Source organism: Aethina tumida, chromosome 1 (assembly GCF_024364675.1).
Source record: "Aethina tumida isolate Nest 87 chromosome 1, icAetTumi1.1, whole genome shotgun sequence".
In the NCBI taxonomy this organism is placed as follows: domain Eukaryota; kingdom Metazoa; phylum Arthropoda; class Insecta; order Coleoptera; family Nitidulidae; genus Aethina; species Aethina tumida.
The window spans coordinates 54198855-54215685 of NC_065435.1; the positions used below are offsets into that span (position 1 = coordinate 54198855).

The following is a 16831-nucleotide window of genomic DNA, read 5'->3' on the forward strand; positions in this document are numbered from 1 at the left end:
AATTTAACTCCTATAGTCTTTTTAAAAATATTTCTTTATAATTGAGTTAAGTAAAAATTTACCTGGATCATTGTAGATGGAGATGATTATTTAAGTTCCAGTAACACTTTCCTTGACAACGATTGTCTCCATTGAACGGTAAACCTTTGCTTGTCCTTTATATCAGTCAGTTGTGAATGTTACTCGTATAATGTATAATGATGAAACTTTGTTTTTTTCTCTTATGTCCATTTCTTCATATCGAAAACTAATAAAAAAAATTAGAAGGAAGAAATGATGCGTAAAGAGAATTATCAGTGTGAAAAGGGGGAAATACATGGCAGTCATTCAAACTGTGTCAAAACTGAATGAAAACACAATTTAACACATGTCAAACCATATTTTCTTTCAGTTTTGGTACAATTTAACTGATTGGCATACATTTACCCCCGTTTCATCCTGACAGATCGCTTTGCACATTATTCCACTCCTGCTAAAATTTTCTACAAGTAACGATATTGGAAATCTTGTGGTAGACTTCGCACTCACTGTTTTGACAAAAATTTACGAACGTTGATTAAAAATCGACGTCTTCCAAGATTCGTTTTCAATCTGCAATTAAATAAATAATATTATATAAATATTTAATTTATCTACTATAGTCTTTTTACAAATATTTTTTTATAATTGAGTTATGTAAAAATTTACCTGGATCATTGTAGATGGAGAGATTATTTAAGTTCCAGTGACACTTTCCTTGACAACGATTGTCTCCATTGAACTGTAAACCTTTGCTTGTCCTTTATACCAATCAGTTGTGAATGTTACTCGCTTCAATTTAAGTCACCAATTCTCGGAGCTTACATCCACATCGGACTATTGCTCGAATCAAAATAAAAAACTGTGTACTCGTAATGGTTTCCGTTGTTCAGACAGCGGTTGATGTTTAATCCTTTGCCGTGGAAACCGCCTTTTGATGCGTTTTTGTTTCATGGAAAATTCGCTTTTGAAATAGAAAAAATGTATAATGATGAAACATTGTTTTTTTCACTTATGTCCATTTCTGCATATCGAAAACTAATAAAAAAATTAGAAGGAAGAAATGATGCGTAAAGAGAATTATCATTGTGAAACGTGGCGGTCATTCAAACCGAGTCAAAACTGAATGAAAACACAATTTAACACATGTCAAACCATATTTTCTTTCAGTTTTGATACAATTTAACTGATTGGCATACATTTACCCACGTTTCATCCTGACAGATCGCTTTACACATTATTCCACCCCTGCTAAAATTTTCTACAAGTAACGATATTGGAAATTTTGTGGTAGACTTCGTAGTCACTGTTTTGACAAAAATTTACGAACATTGATTAAAAATCGACGTCTTCCAAGATTCTTCTTCAATCTGCAATTAAATAAATAATATTTTATATTTCAAATATTATATAAATATTTAATTTAACTACTATAGTCTTTTTAAAAATATTTCTTTATGATTGAGTTAAGTAAAAATTTACCTGGATCATTGTAGATGGAGATGATTATTTAAGTTCCAGTAACACTTTCCTTGACAACGATTGTCTCCATTGAACTGTAAACCTTTGCTTGTCCTTTATACCAATCAGTTGTGAATGTTACTCGCTTCAATTTAAGTCACCAATTCTCGGAGCTTACATCCACATCGGACCATTGCTCGAATCAAAATGAAAAACTGTTTACTCGTAACGGTTTCCGTTGTTCAGACAGCGGTTGATGTTTAATCCTTTGCCGTGGAAACCGCCTTTTGATGCGTTTTTGTTTCATGGAAAATTCGTTTCTGAAATAAAATAACCGGTACTTTTGTTTATTTTACAGTGTGTGAGGGAAGTTTCTATCAGGTTTAAATTTATTTAATGCTTGTTTCTCGTTGTTAAAAAATACATTTTTTGACTGTCAACCACCTATAACACCAAATGCTTCATAATCAATAAACCTTCGTTCCACTTGAAAAACTAATTTACTTTTTGCATTCTACTATTCAATTATCTTAACTCGAACTACCTGTCTAGCTTCATATAAATGCGTCCGTATTTTCCGCACCTGCTCTCCATGCCATGGCGAAGGTGTTGTTTTTCCGTAATCAATCTTCTTGCGGATGCAGTTGCAGACTTCGGAAAGTGAGTAAGAGAAATCGCGGCTCGTCGCCTAAACAATGAGCAATGGATGTCGGCGGTGCCCGGGAACCATTACGGGGACGGTTGCGGTCAAATCGCGTCCACTGAACGCCTCCAAACTGATCGCATGCTCGTTTATACTCATTACGTCTGCAACGCCAGTTAGGGTCTCGATACTTTTTTATTCCAACATACAGCTCTTGGAACAAAACCATCCACGTTTCAAATGGCTCATTTATTAATGAATTGTTTAACTTCATTTCGTATTAAATTTCAATACGTCTGACTACATTTGATTAATAGTTTTTTGAGATCCATTAATGTGAAACTTTCTCGAATATTTACTCTAGGTACACGGAATATCTATGTCAAAATACGTTGTAGTATGATGTAATAAATTTGATTTCTGCAGTTGTCCGTTTCCAATTAACTGAATGGGTCCCAGAATAATTCTAGTCTGGACGAAAATTTAAAATTATACAAAAACACTCGGTAATTTGTACATAGTAGTTAAATAGAAACTGTAATTAGACTTTCTAGTCTTCCTGGGAATAGAATCATTAGGCAATCACAAAAACTGAATATTCGTGTTTGTAATTGTTACAAATTATTTGTAATTGTGTAACGGTGCATCTCTGTATAAAACCACCGACATTCACTGCCTTCAAAGCTATAAAAACGTGTTTTACCATAGCCATTTTTTAATCTGGTATTTTAGTTGACCACGGTAGAATTTATTGACGTCAGATGGTCTTTTACCCCGTATTAGATTCATTACTGCAGGAGAGTGCATAATAGCCAGGCATAAAAGGTGCATTAAGGAGGATGTCAATATGTCAAGTCAAAAGTGACGGTTTATTTATCGACTGGAGAGCATCAAGTAAACAAAATAAAGCTACAGAGTCCTTAAAATGACTTGTACAATTTCACACGACTTTATCAATACGCCTAACATTATATGACGACATGAACAATTGCAAAAGGGTTTGATCTAACCACGAGTGGGTTAACGGTATATTTATATATCTTTTTAATAATTAAATAGGCATAAATTCAATTAATTTATATACCTGATTGATAATAAATTATCTTTTAATGAGGTCATTAAATAGTGTTGTAAACATTTACCTAATAAAAAAATTGCTCGTTGCCGATTAAACTGCAATTTCAGTTTAATTATCAACGATAAATGGGACTTTAAAAAACCATATCGTGGGCAAAATTGACCATAGAGTTTTATTTTAATATTGCCAATTTAGGACGGAACAAAGCAGATAAACGAGACGTGTTTTATTGGGGAGAATCATTAACAAATATATAATTATGTGGACCTTAATGGCTGCGATTTTTTGTTAATTTTTTGCACATGTCTACCGGTTTATTTTTAAATTATTATTGATACATCCGTTAATTTATAAAGCAACTACTTAAGATCGAATTTAAAAATAATTATCAAAGAAAGTACTTCTAATTCTATTGTAATCAGCCATAAACATGCAGAAAGTTTTTCGGCCAAAAATGAATTCAAATATACAATTTAGTGTTTGATTTGTATTTAGCGTAAAATCTCACCTCAAAATTCCAATAAATTTGAAGCTTTTATGTGTAAATTTCTTTCTATTCAGAAATTAAACACAGATTTTCATCAATTAATTTAATTTCAATTTTTTTGAAAGAAATATATAAATTATTCTTATTAACATTTTTTCAAATGTCGTAAGCAGGTTTTGTGGACATTTTCAAGTGCCTAAAGATATTCTTCCAACTAAAAAATTAAGGGTTAAATTGGGTTAATTAATTTATTCTTAAATTAATTTAATATGTGAATGATTTAGAAATAAATTAATTTACCCAGCACAATTTTAACTTTCGCATTAAAAATTAAGAAAATGCTTTTTATGTTTTCATTATTTTTCAGCTCTGAAAATATCTTAAGTCACTTGAAAATAATTAAAGTTGAAATTTTAAATTATTTTCTATTTTATTTGGTACACGTCATAAGTTAAGTAAAATATACCTTTAATTCACTTTCAATATAAGGTTGTAATAGTCACTCCACAGAAATGAGTAACCAGTGGTTAAATGAAATTTTTGGTATTTTTTTTAAATAGACAAATATAAAAATAGATCAAAGACCGATAGATCGATGCTTTGGTTTTATAACCAATCTGTTACAATTTCGAATTTTCATGTTGAAACGAATTTATTAAATTCATCATTTCTACGACATATGGAAGCAAATTGTTGTTTAACATATAATTATCACCAGGTTTCACTATAGGTATAACGAACTGGAATTTTGTCCATATTTAAAATAAGCATTTTTTATAAATTAAATTTAGACTTTTCACTGAAAATACTCGTTCCCATTATTCTGTGGTCCAGTGAATATAATCTTAGCAAGCCAAAATTGGACTAGGGTTTTTCTTGTAGGTCTGGGGTCAAACGAAAAGCCAAAACAGATTGGCTTTAATTTTAGTTGAGGATAAGATTGGTTTGTTTTTTGGCATTCGAATTATCCAGTTATCGATTTTCTTTCAAGTTTTTAGAAAATTTTTTCGTAGCTACCTCATGTTCATCAGCTCTATAATTTTTTTAATAATTAGGGAAAAGATTGATTTATTTAGACATAAACTATTAGCCGTCTCTTTTTGTTTCTCTCGGTCTTGTTAGCACAGATTTATAATTTTTCTTACAGTTTAACCAATGATGAATTAATTATAGTAAGCAAAAAGTCACTAGTAAATAATCTATATAAATTCGCAGAAATCAATGAAAAAAGATGCTATAATTTTGTCCACAGGAAAATAAAAAAAGTATGCAATTTTTTAAAGAATAAAATTAAATTGACCAGTAGCATAGTAGACAACAATAACAGAAAAAACAATAAACATTATACGTACTGGTATTCAATTCAAATTATAGAGCTTATAAATATTTTTTATATATTTTAATAAGTTGCTTATGGTCGTTGCTGTATATTTTTAAATTTACATAAAAAGACAACGATTGTTACGTCAAAACTAGTTTGCCTATATGTAGCTGAATCATATTTTGAATCTCTATCTGCAAATAAAATATAACCATTAACTTAAACACCATGTTGTATATTAAAAGTATAATCCCAGATAAATTTTATATTATAAGACATAAGTATAATTTTTTTAAAAAGATGTGGATAATATAATTTTAGTACTAAAACAATAAGTTAAAGGATAATTAAGAAACAAGTAGCAAATCTTCAGCAAATTTCATCTTTAATAAAATTAAAAAAAAGTGTCTCAAATTTCTATAAAAAAATAACTATAATATTACTAAATTACTGTTTTAATCTGACACGAAAGTAAACCTATTAAAACTTGATAATATGTAAACTTTTCAAAGTTTAACAAATAAAAAATATGTTACACACACAGCTTATTTATTATTTTTTGTCATTACGTATACATTTATGCTTGTTAGTTGTTTCTAACAAAAGCTCAATTTAATTCGGCCCTTGTTTATATGAATAAGGATTCGGGATTAATCCACGTGAGCACATGAGAAATATGGTTCGTGGCCGAGTGATTGTATCGGCCAGTTGAGCCTTATCAAAGTGCGTATCGTCTGCTAGACAGGATGTGTAGCGTAAACAATTCGACTTTATATTTGGTTACTGCGTACGTCAACAGTGCAGTCTTTCGTAAAGGTATTTGTAACAAAAAAATAATGATGCCTAAAGACAAAATAAAGTTTATTTTCCCTAATCCCCTTGTCAGACGTTCCACATTTTTATTTATTTATTGTTCATGGAAAAAAAAAATTACAAGGAATTCACAATAAACTGTGTTTTAATTGATTAGATCAACAATGTGGTAGTAATTTATTCATTGTGTATGAAATAACATTTTATTTTTTTCTTAAGTGATTTATATAAAATTTATTTATTAATTTAAAAAATAATGGACCCTTTTGATGATATCCTTATTTAGTCCACTATACATTTATGTTGTTTAAATTATTATTATTTAGTATTAGAAATCATTTTCGGAAAGAAATAATAATTATACGACGTCCAAATAGAAAACTAAACTGTTCATTATCGCCGAAAAATGCAAAATTTATAAAATTAAAACAAAGTTGATGTAAAGTATCATATGTAATTGTGGTTACATTTAATTATAATTTTTCACTTGTATATGCATAATTTAAATATTGTAGGAATTTTAACGATACGTTAAGCGTGAAAATTTTGATTCTGCAAAATTGTTTGAAAAATTATTAATCATTTTGTGTTTGTCTATTAATGTCATAAAATATACATTTGCTGCTAAAAATGGTTAACTTCAGCATTACTTTTTTAATATTTATGCGGTGATCTAAATTATAATTATTTTACTATTTAAATTATGCATTGATTCATGATAAAATATTGTCTTAAACAATGTTGAGAATTTAATTGTAACAGTAACAAATCATTAATGCGACACATTTTTTAAACACTCTTACAAGTTTTATAATTTTCATCAATATTAGTCAACAATTTATTATGCAAATAGTAAATATTACAATTTTTCAACAGTTTTTTACATCATCATCTGAGTAATTTTACTTGGGAACATTAAAACCCAAATTCTATGCTGTGACAAATATGTACTTATACTATCAACAAATATGCAACAACATAATCTGTATAATTCACTTATTAGGTATGTTTTTAGACAACATGTAATAAAAGATGATGCAGTATGATCGTGAATTTAACGAGTTGTTTACTAGCTTAGGTCATAAACCTATTTAAAGGCATTTAATACGAGATTCTTTTTATGTCTACATTTAAGGATTTATACATCCATATTTTACCATGCATTTTTATTTGGTACTGAAAATTTCGTCCACATCATCCACATATCTCAGACCAAATGAAGAAATGGCAATATTTGAAACTTGGACAATTAAAATTGTAAAGCGCTTTTAATTTGAAACTGGTTACACGTTAAATCACACATTAATGCCGATAATGACAACTAAAACAAATACTTAGAACTGGGAAAAAATAATGGAATTGTACGTAAATAAGGTCTTACCGAGAAATAATACTGGCTCTTATAATTATCTACTGGTAAACGATCTTTTAATTTAATTTTTTATGTGTAAAGGAAAAAAAATAAATATACACGATGCTTAAAGGTCAGTCTTGTACGGCGGTGAAATGAATTCAGCGTTTGCTGCATTTGTTGCGACCTCGTGGTAACCTAATAAATCAACTTTATGAAGCATGACTTGATAATACACCATTTAATAGAAGTGTATGTGTAGTAAAAGGTACCGTGGTTTTTAACTCTTATAATCTGCATCATAAAATGTAATGATTTGCACATGTTTTCTATAAATAATCGCTGTTTGTAAATTTGCAAATTGATCCACTTGGAAGACATTGCAAAGATGAGGAAGTAAATTAAAAAAAAAGACGAAAAATTTTTTTCTATTTTTATTTTCAACATTATAATAATAATTTACAAGAAAAATGAAAGACATGTTTAAAAGTGAATAATAAAAAAATGTGCAAGGATTAAAAAACTGGTTATTAAAAATTTGTATGGTTATTATTATTGAAATAAAAATAGTAACAAAAATGACTATAAAAATAATTAATTCTATGCAACGACTGAAAATCTACTGAATTGAGGAAATGTTTGTAATCTTAAATTTTGATAAATAAGTGTAGTTAAATCGTATTTTTTTGGTAGTGTAGCCACTAGCCTACTGTATTATAGTATAAATATAGCCTTAGATAAATATGATTAAGGATTAAGAAAGACTGGTGTTTAAAAATCAGTATGTTTTCATTATTAAAATAAATATAGGGAAGGTGGAAAGAAAAATGACACAAAATTTAAACTTAAACATTTCGTAAGATATTTCATAAAATGATTTATTTTATATTTTTTTGCAGTCAGTTTTTAAAATATATTTCAATATTTTATACGGTTTAAAAATGACGGAGATAGTAAATCAAATATTTGTACGTTTTGTGGCACTTTTTAATAAAACTTTTAATTGTAATAATTTATTTTTAGTAGAATTTATTTTATCGAGTAACTTTCAGTGGGAAGAAAGAAATGAAATGAACAATAATAATTAATATGAAAAATCATATTTTAAATATTCCGTTCTTAAAAGCTTAAGATGTTTCAGAAAAATGTAATGTAACATGTAAACACATGTTATTAAAAAAAATGAAACACAACATTTTAAAATACAATAAGAAAACATCCTAACAAAAATAAATAAATTATGAATTAATTGGGCCATACAATATTAGTGTGTCTAGTACAATAGAACAATCAGATGTCGATTAAATGAACGAAACTTGCAGTGTTATATTTCAGTAAAGAAACCATTAGTATCAAAAAAGAATATTCTAACAAAACTAAAAGTTAGCACAAAAATGTGTTAATTAACCTATAACAATTATAATTGTGGCGAAGGGTACTTTAAAATGAATGAATCCATGTTCAACAAAAGATCAGATGGTAAAAAATACATTTATTGTTTTTCTAATAAAAATTTGAATCCCGATACACTACAAAAAATTTGAAACAGATGGAGAAAAAGCTTTGGTTTGAGGTTCCTTTCATTGTCATTGTATAGGACCATTACAAAAAATTATTAGTAAAAGGTACTGTTTCCTATATTATAATGTAACCATTTGCCAACGATAATTTACCAATTACGACATGTAATCTCGATCAAAACACCAAAAAGAATCAAATTTAGATGAATTATGGTTAATTAATTGAAGAATCGGGAAATTTAAATTGAAACGACCATTGCCGATATTTCAGTGAACCTCCGCTTCATCGTATACATATAGTTATAATGAACAAAATATTAACTATTTTGTTTAAAATTATTAACAAATTATTTAACAAATATATAGTTTTCAAAAGTATAACCAGTCACATTTCACATTTATTTATTTTAAGATTTAATTTAAATAGAAATTATTTTGATTTAGATACAATGTGAATAATTGTAGAAAATTTATAAAATAAAAATATGCTATTTCTCTGACCACCGCAGTACAATATTTATAACACTAATTTATGAAAAAAATATTACCTAAACCAATAAAAATTATGTACTGCAGTACTTTTGATCGTATGGAAAAAAGTTTTTTCATTGAAATTGAATTTAAACAATTAATTTTTTAAATATTTATATTTCTCTACTGTTCAAAAAATTATAATTTGTATTTAATGAATAATTTGATAAATTTATTGAATTTAAATACAGGAAATTTGGATCTCCTTTTATTTTTAATCTGGCGTTACTGCATCTGTACCAGGTAAACGTGGTTCCAGTGATAAACATATTAATCAGTAGTGAATCACTGCATTTCGGAAAATCTAGTGTATGCACACCGACGGATTTTCGTAACATCTAAAATTAAGTATGACAATTTTACTTCATCACATTTATTTATGGCCATTTTTTTTTTTTTTTTCATTATTTACATATCGACGTAACGATCCAAGTTGAAAACAACGATCGTAAAGTGCGACCGGCGTTGAAAGCGGAAAAACAAGGTGCGTGAAGAGCCCGGTCCGCCGCTGTAGTGAGCAAGCACACCTATCGGCATCGGGGCAACCAAGAAAGTAAGTAAGAAAGAAAGACAGAATGAAAAGAAGAGCAAGCGGACGGCCGGGCCGTGCAGCAGGAAGGGGCCCAGGCGGCCGTCGCGGAGGAGGTGGTGGAAACGCGAAAAGCGAGAACAGAAGACAAACGAAACGAAGAGAAATAATAAAATGGGGAAGAGAAGAAAGGTGAAGAGAGGAAAAGAGGAGAGGAGATAGTCGGTGCACGTCGTGCAGGTGCACTCACCTGTCGGATTGCGACCGTGTCTGCCGCCGCCGCCGCGTGCATTCTCGGCCGTGGCTTTTTTTTACCACGACGGTCCTCTCCTCCGCCGAGTCGTGGCGGAGTGTCCGTCCGCCGGGCAAGCCGCTGCCGCTGCCGCTGCCGCTTCTGATGCTCTCGCTCGCTGCTGCGGGCCCACCTTCAGTCTGCTGCTGAGACTGGCTTTGTCCGCTCAGGCCACGGCACTGCCCAACACTTACCTCACTTGTCTCATCCATCTAACACTCTCTCTGCTCTGCTCTGGTCGGCGAGTAGCGAGTGGCGAGGAGCTCGTGCCCAGGAAGTCGCGCTCTATTGTCCTTTCGCGGTTTGCTTGTTTACCACCGCGGTACCTCTGCTCCGTACTCTGTTTTTCGGTTCTGTTCTGTTCAAGTTTCCTTGCTGCTGTTTTTACATTATTTATTTATTTATTTAATTTTTTGTTGTGGAACATTTTTGTGATTCGCTGACTGACTGCACTTGATTGATTCGTTGGTGAGTGAGCACCCTTAATTATTTCTATTTCTGTTTAAACTGTTACTATGTTTAATGTATTAGTAATATTTGCCGTTGTCAACAGCATTTAATAACGTTGCACATAATATCAAATAAAATAAAAATTTTAAACTGTTGTGATAAATTTTACTGAAAAAATATTTTAATTGATGAATGTACAACGTTACCACAAATGTTGTTGATGAACTTAATTTTATTTTAGTAAATATTCCATTCAAGATAATTTAAAAATAAAACTATTTGATATTAAATCTATAATCAATAATTATGATTAAAAATAAAATTTCCACACATTTTTTAAAATTGAATTAAGCAATAATTAATAATAAATTTAAATAATTTTAATTTAAAATATTATTTTATTTTGTGTACTTGATCTTATAATAACGTTTTCGAATTAATATATTTTATGTTATGTAAATTTATGAAAGTAACACTATTAATATTATAATTTTTAGGTTATTTCAATGTATAATCTTTTCCAATTAATTTTCAAAATATTAATTTGTAACTATATATATTTAATAATACTTATTAAGTAAATAATAAAGTTTTATATATTTGTTTGTTAATTATGTCTTTTGAAATAATAATATTAATAATAAATGCTACATTATTTTTCGTAAATCAAGATAAAATTGTTTCAAATATTCTTACTGGCATGTTCAACTTCAAACTATATAATTATGATTTACTTTCCTTAAGGTTTGTTTAAATTTTAAATATTTTAATAGGCTTTAATAAAAATTTTAAGAATTGAATTTTGTTACCTGCATAACTGTGCAATTTTCTATTTTAAATTAATATTTATTGATAGTATAGTCTATAATCTTAGTTTATAATATTTGTACAATTTATTATACTATATAATTTTACAACACTTTTGTTGGAATTTAATTTGTTAATTATCTGTTATCAAAATAATAATAGTAATAATTGCAACATTATTTCTTGCAAATCAAAGTAAAATTATTTCAAATATCCTTACTGACATGTTAAACTTTAAAATATATTATTAAAATATTATGTCCTTAAGGTTTGTTTAAGTTTTAAGCAAGAAAATTTAAATTTGAACTAAAAGAATTGAGCTGTGTCAACTGTATAAGTAATAATGTAACTATGTAATATTTCAATTTTTAATTAATATTTATTGAATTTTAATATATAATCTTAGTTTATAATATTTTTATAATTTATGATATATAAATAATTTCACGACCCTATTTTGTTGGGACTTAATTTGTTAATTAATATTTATTAAATTATAATGTATAATTTTAGTTTATAATAATTATATAATTTATAATATATAAATAATTTCACGATACTATTTTGTTGGAACTTAATTTGTTAATTATGTTTTATCAAAGTAATCATAATAATATTAATAATTGCAACATTAGTTCTCGTAAATCAAGGTAAAATTATTTAAAATATTATTTCTTTAAGGTTGTTTAAAATTTTAAGCAAGAAGTTAATAAAAAATTAAATATTTTAATAAGATTTGATAAAAATTTCAATAATTGAATTTTGTCACATGTATAACTATGCAATTTTCTATTTTTAATTAATATTTATTTAATTTTATTCTATATTTATAAATAAAATTTAGTTTGTAAATAAATAAATTTTTCTAATATTTAATAATTACAGAGATTTTTTATTACAATTTGTGTCCTTTTACTTTATTCTTTTTTACTTAAATTGTGTTAACACACAGGTATTTAACAAATAATTAATTAATCAATATAAAAATAATATTATATAAAATGTTTAGAGAGTGCATATTTACGTTGTACGGTACAAAAACGACCAATTTAAGAAATGCCTACTCAAATTTCTGATCTTATATAAAATTTATTAATAAATTAAAATTCCACTCTTTTGTATTGGTTCTGAAAATAAATTTATATTTCCTAATAAACTGCATATTTATAGAAATATTTTCTAATAGGAAATACCTTAGATATTCTTTAGAATTTTTTCTTAAAACAATGCTGTTATCTCTCCTATTCCCTCATACAATGTAATACTGGGTTGATATTTGGTTAAATGTTTAAGATAACACTATGAAAGCATGTACTTTAATCTGATTAAGAAACAACAGTAACCGGTGCATTAAAATTAAAAAAGTTAACGAACTTTATCAGCTAGAATATGAATCCAATAGACTAAATACTCTGATTCATGCTATAAATTCTTCATTTATCTTTCCAGTAGCAATCGGAACGGAATACGGGGATTGTTTACCAGGAAAATGTATTTTTGAGGGGGAAATCAAGGGTATGAAAGGAATGGCTATTTTTAACAAATTGTTTTTCAGCAACGAAACCTGATTCACTGATAAATGTCCGATATAGATATTTTTGGAATACGTATAATAGATCTGATTATTTAGATGTTACGTTGTGGGGAAGCCGCTAACGTCTTTGGAAATTTGAAATATGTTATTGACGGGACATAATAAATATATAAAACATATACGGTTTCACGCCTTCAATTTCACTTTTATAAGCGTACACGTTAAAAATAATAATGAAAGAAAAAAACATTTTATCACGACACATTCTCAATAATTCTCTAATGAGACACAATTAACCGACGATAATTGAGAAATATGGAGCAGTTACGTGCGACAAGGTTGTCTACAATCGGAAATAAATGATCGGTGAAGCAATTGCTGCATTTTTTGGCGGATATTAAACATAAGTGTCAAGGAACTGAATTACTCATACTTGTACAATTGTAAATCATTATGTTTGTTTTTTTAATGTAAAAGAAAGGCAAGGTGAAGGACATTGGCGTAATATGGAAAATTCTTGTTACAATTAAATAATTGAAGGCATTTTTTATTTTTTAAGGACAACGCTCTTAAAAAGGGCCACTGCCTCTCGTTCTCCACCACGTAAAGTGTTTTTCCAAAACATTTTATGTTTTTAAACGTAGTAAACTACAATGCAAAAATAAACGAATTAATGTTAACATAAAATTGCATGCGTAATCCTCGTTTGGTCTTGAAAACAGTCTTGTTCACTTTTCTCATTACATAAATATTTATTTTAATCGTAAAAATGAACTTCACAGGGAGCATGTTTATAATTTTATATAAATCTTATGCCATCGTAGCTGCAATAAAATTATATTAGAGTTATAAAAAAAAATGCGCACGTTATATTTCCATCAAACCCACCAGATAATGGATTACATATCATCTTAACATTTTGACATTCCAACGGCGGTATCGCATCGTCTAATCAAAATAAGACTAATTTATTTTAATTGGCCACCTGTTCGAATGCACAATCTCGCAGAAGGAAATAATGGGTACGATCCAGACGGGGTCCGCAATGGCAATAATTTGCATTCTTTTGTGTTCGTTTGCATAATCTGTCATATCTGCCCTCGGAGAGTGGAGAGAGGCGAGCCGAGCGCGGACTTAGGCCCGCGCTGGACTCTCTCAGTATTAATGTTATGGTCTTGTTTACCATTTCTTCGGTTGACCCAAAGATGAGACGGACCAAGTTTTTGTTTTTTGTGGCTGCACACTCACCTTCACCCGCGTTAATGGGTCATTTCTACTAAACTCCGTCTACTGCTTACTTGCAAAAATGATTTCGTGCATCTGGCATGTGCAATTTCTCTATTACAAAATGTAAATAATAAACATTACGTAGATTGTGGTAATGTGCGAAGTGCTAATATATTTTAGTTATCTCTTAGTTTTCTTTACGACTATCTGGAAAATTGATTTAGAAAATGGTAAGACGTTTTTGGTAATTAATAATAATTAGAATTTTAATTAGAATAGAAAAAGAAAAAAATATGTGTTCGTTTTTTTAGAAAGATTTAGATATTTTTGACTGTTTTCTGTCGTAGATGTAATTAATTTATATTTTTAAATTAATAATCAATTTTAATTAAAAAATTGTGTTTTAGAAATATGTCGTCTTAAATTTACAGGATAAGCATATTTTTATTTTTAAAATGAAATACTAGAGAAAAATATTTTTTGTTTATTTAATATTTCACTTATTCCAAGAGCGTTTAATTCAAAATATTATAAAGAAGTATATGTTATTTAATTCTATTTTTTATAAGAATTTATACTTTATATCCTTTAATAGATTAATTATTGATTTTAATACAATTTATAAGATATATAAAATACGTAATGAAAATTTAAAAATTTTATTTTTATTCTTAAAAAATATTCTAGAAAATGTTATATCTTTATTTAATATTTCAAATTATGATTACAAAAGGGTTTTTTTGAAATATTTTTTGTAGAACAGTATTTTTAATCTGTTAAAAAAATTAGTTTATAGTGGAAATATTAAAATTTATCTGAAGATATAAAAATATGTTTCAGTATTATTTAATTTAAAATATTTTTTCGTAGAAAAGTATTTTTATTCTCTGGTCCTCGTAGGCAGTGGAAAATAAATTTAAAGAAAATCATAATTTGCAGTGGAGATATTAAATCTGTTCTGAAGAGGTGTGTTTTTAACACAATTCTTGTAGATTTAATAATTATTTTATGCATTGGATGTTTTTAATACAATCTTTCTCAAGATCAAGGTACAAAATCAAGTAATTAATTTTAATTGTAGAAATGTGGGAAATTCTAGAAATACGATATAAGGTAAAGTTAAGAAATATTTTTAAATACAAATTTTGGAGAATATTATTTTGTATTCATTTAACATTTCACATTATTGTCACAAAAGGATTTATTCCAAATTATTTTTTATTCTATGCTCGTCGTAGATCATAGAAAATTAAATTAATTTTTTTTGGAGACATTAAATCTACTCTTAAGATATACGAAATTTGTTTTTGACACTATTCTTTTGGAAGTATTTATTGAATAATCATTATTTTGTGCAATGGATGTGTTTTAACACAATTTTTCTCAAAATTAATGTACCAATTCAAAAGATTAATTTTAATTGAAGAAATGTGGGAAATTTTAGAAATACGATACGATATAAAGTTAGGAAAAAATATTTTTAAGTCAAATTCTCGAGAACATTGTTTTGTATTATTTTAACATTTCACCTTATTGTTATAAAAGGATTTATTTCAAAAAAATTTGTCGTTGAAACGTATTTTTATTCTCTGTTCGTTGTAGGTCATAAAAAATTAAATGAAAATTATAATATACAATGGATCTATTAAATCTACTATAAGAAATATGTTTTTTATAACACTATTCTTTTAGAAGTATTTATAGAATAATAATTATTTTGAGCACTGGATGTTTTTAATACAATTTTTCTCAAAATCAAAGTAAAAATTCAAACAATTAATTTTAATTGGAGGAATGTGAGAAATTCTAGAAATACGATACGTTATAAAGTTGGAAAAAATATTCTTATATATGAATTATCGTGAATATTGTTTTGTATTATTTTAACACTTCACATTATTGTTATAAAGAGATTTAATTCAAAATATTTTTTGTTGAAAAATTAAAAGAAAATTATAATTTACAGTGGAAATATTAAATCTATTCCTGAGATATTAACATTATTTATTTAGAAGTATTTATAGAATAATCATTATTTTGTTTTTAATACAATTTTTCTCAAAATCAATGTACAAATTCAAACAATTAATTTAAATGTGAGAAATTCTAGAAATACGATACGATATAAGGTAAAGTTAAGAAGAAATATTCTTATACACAAATTCTCGAGAATATTGTTTTGTATTATTTTATCATTTCACATTATTGTTATAAAAGGATTTAATTCAAAATAGTTTTTACCTTAAAACGTATTGTTATTACCGGTTTGTCGTAGGTCAAATTTGTCGTGTACAAATTCGAATAAGTTAATTGGAGAAATGTGGAAACAATATAAAGTATCTTATTTTCAAATACCATTGTTAGAGAATATTATTTAATATTTCACATTATAACTACTCGAAAGAAAGACATGTTTCATCACACTATTTATTTAGAAGGATTGCTGTTTTTAACTTTTACAACATTGCCCAACAAAAATGAACAAATTAAAAAAAGGAAACAATTTTAGTTCAGTTAAAAAAATTAAATATAAATTCTAGAGAATTTCAAATGCATTCATTAATTTGGTATTTCACATTATTGTTACAAGAGGATTGAATTCGAAGCACTTTTTCATAGAAAGTGTTTTGCTCTCTGTTCGTCGTAAGCCGTAGAGAAGTAAAAAAATATAATTCACAGCGGATATATTAAAACTACGTACTATATTTCTGTTTAAATTAAACTCTATTGTATTTTAAAACGGTAATAGAAATATTGCCAGGAAAATTT

At 27.6% G+C, this 16831-nt stretch overlaps 1 protein-coding gene and 1 long non-coding RNA gene across 3 annotated transcripts in view; one reads left to right on the forward strand and one right to left on the reverse strand.

The window, feature by feature from the left end:
• Positions 1-1258: 1258 nt before the first annotated feature.
• On the reverse strand, positions 1259-10118 carry LOC126264823 (uncharacterized). Its single transcript, XR_007547446.1, has 3 exons — positions 10003-10118; positions 1501-1799; positions 1259-1388 (listed from the first exon to the last, which is right to left on the reverse strand). It is a non-coding gene; the product is annotated as an uncharacterized LOC126264823 (long non-coding RNA).
• LOC109594810 (follistatin) overlaps positions 9668-16831 on the forward strand; it is a 73782-nt gene continuing 66618 nt past the window's right edge. The window contains exon 1 of one of the 2 annotated variants that reach the window (XM_049964252.1): positions 9668-9776. The gene's annotated coding sequence lies outside the window, so the exon portion shown is untranslated. Of the gene's footprint in view, positions 9777-10213; positions 10513-16831 lie in introns of those variants that run through there. The other variant, XM_020010049.2, reaches the window with a different exon arrangement.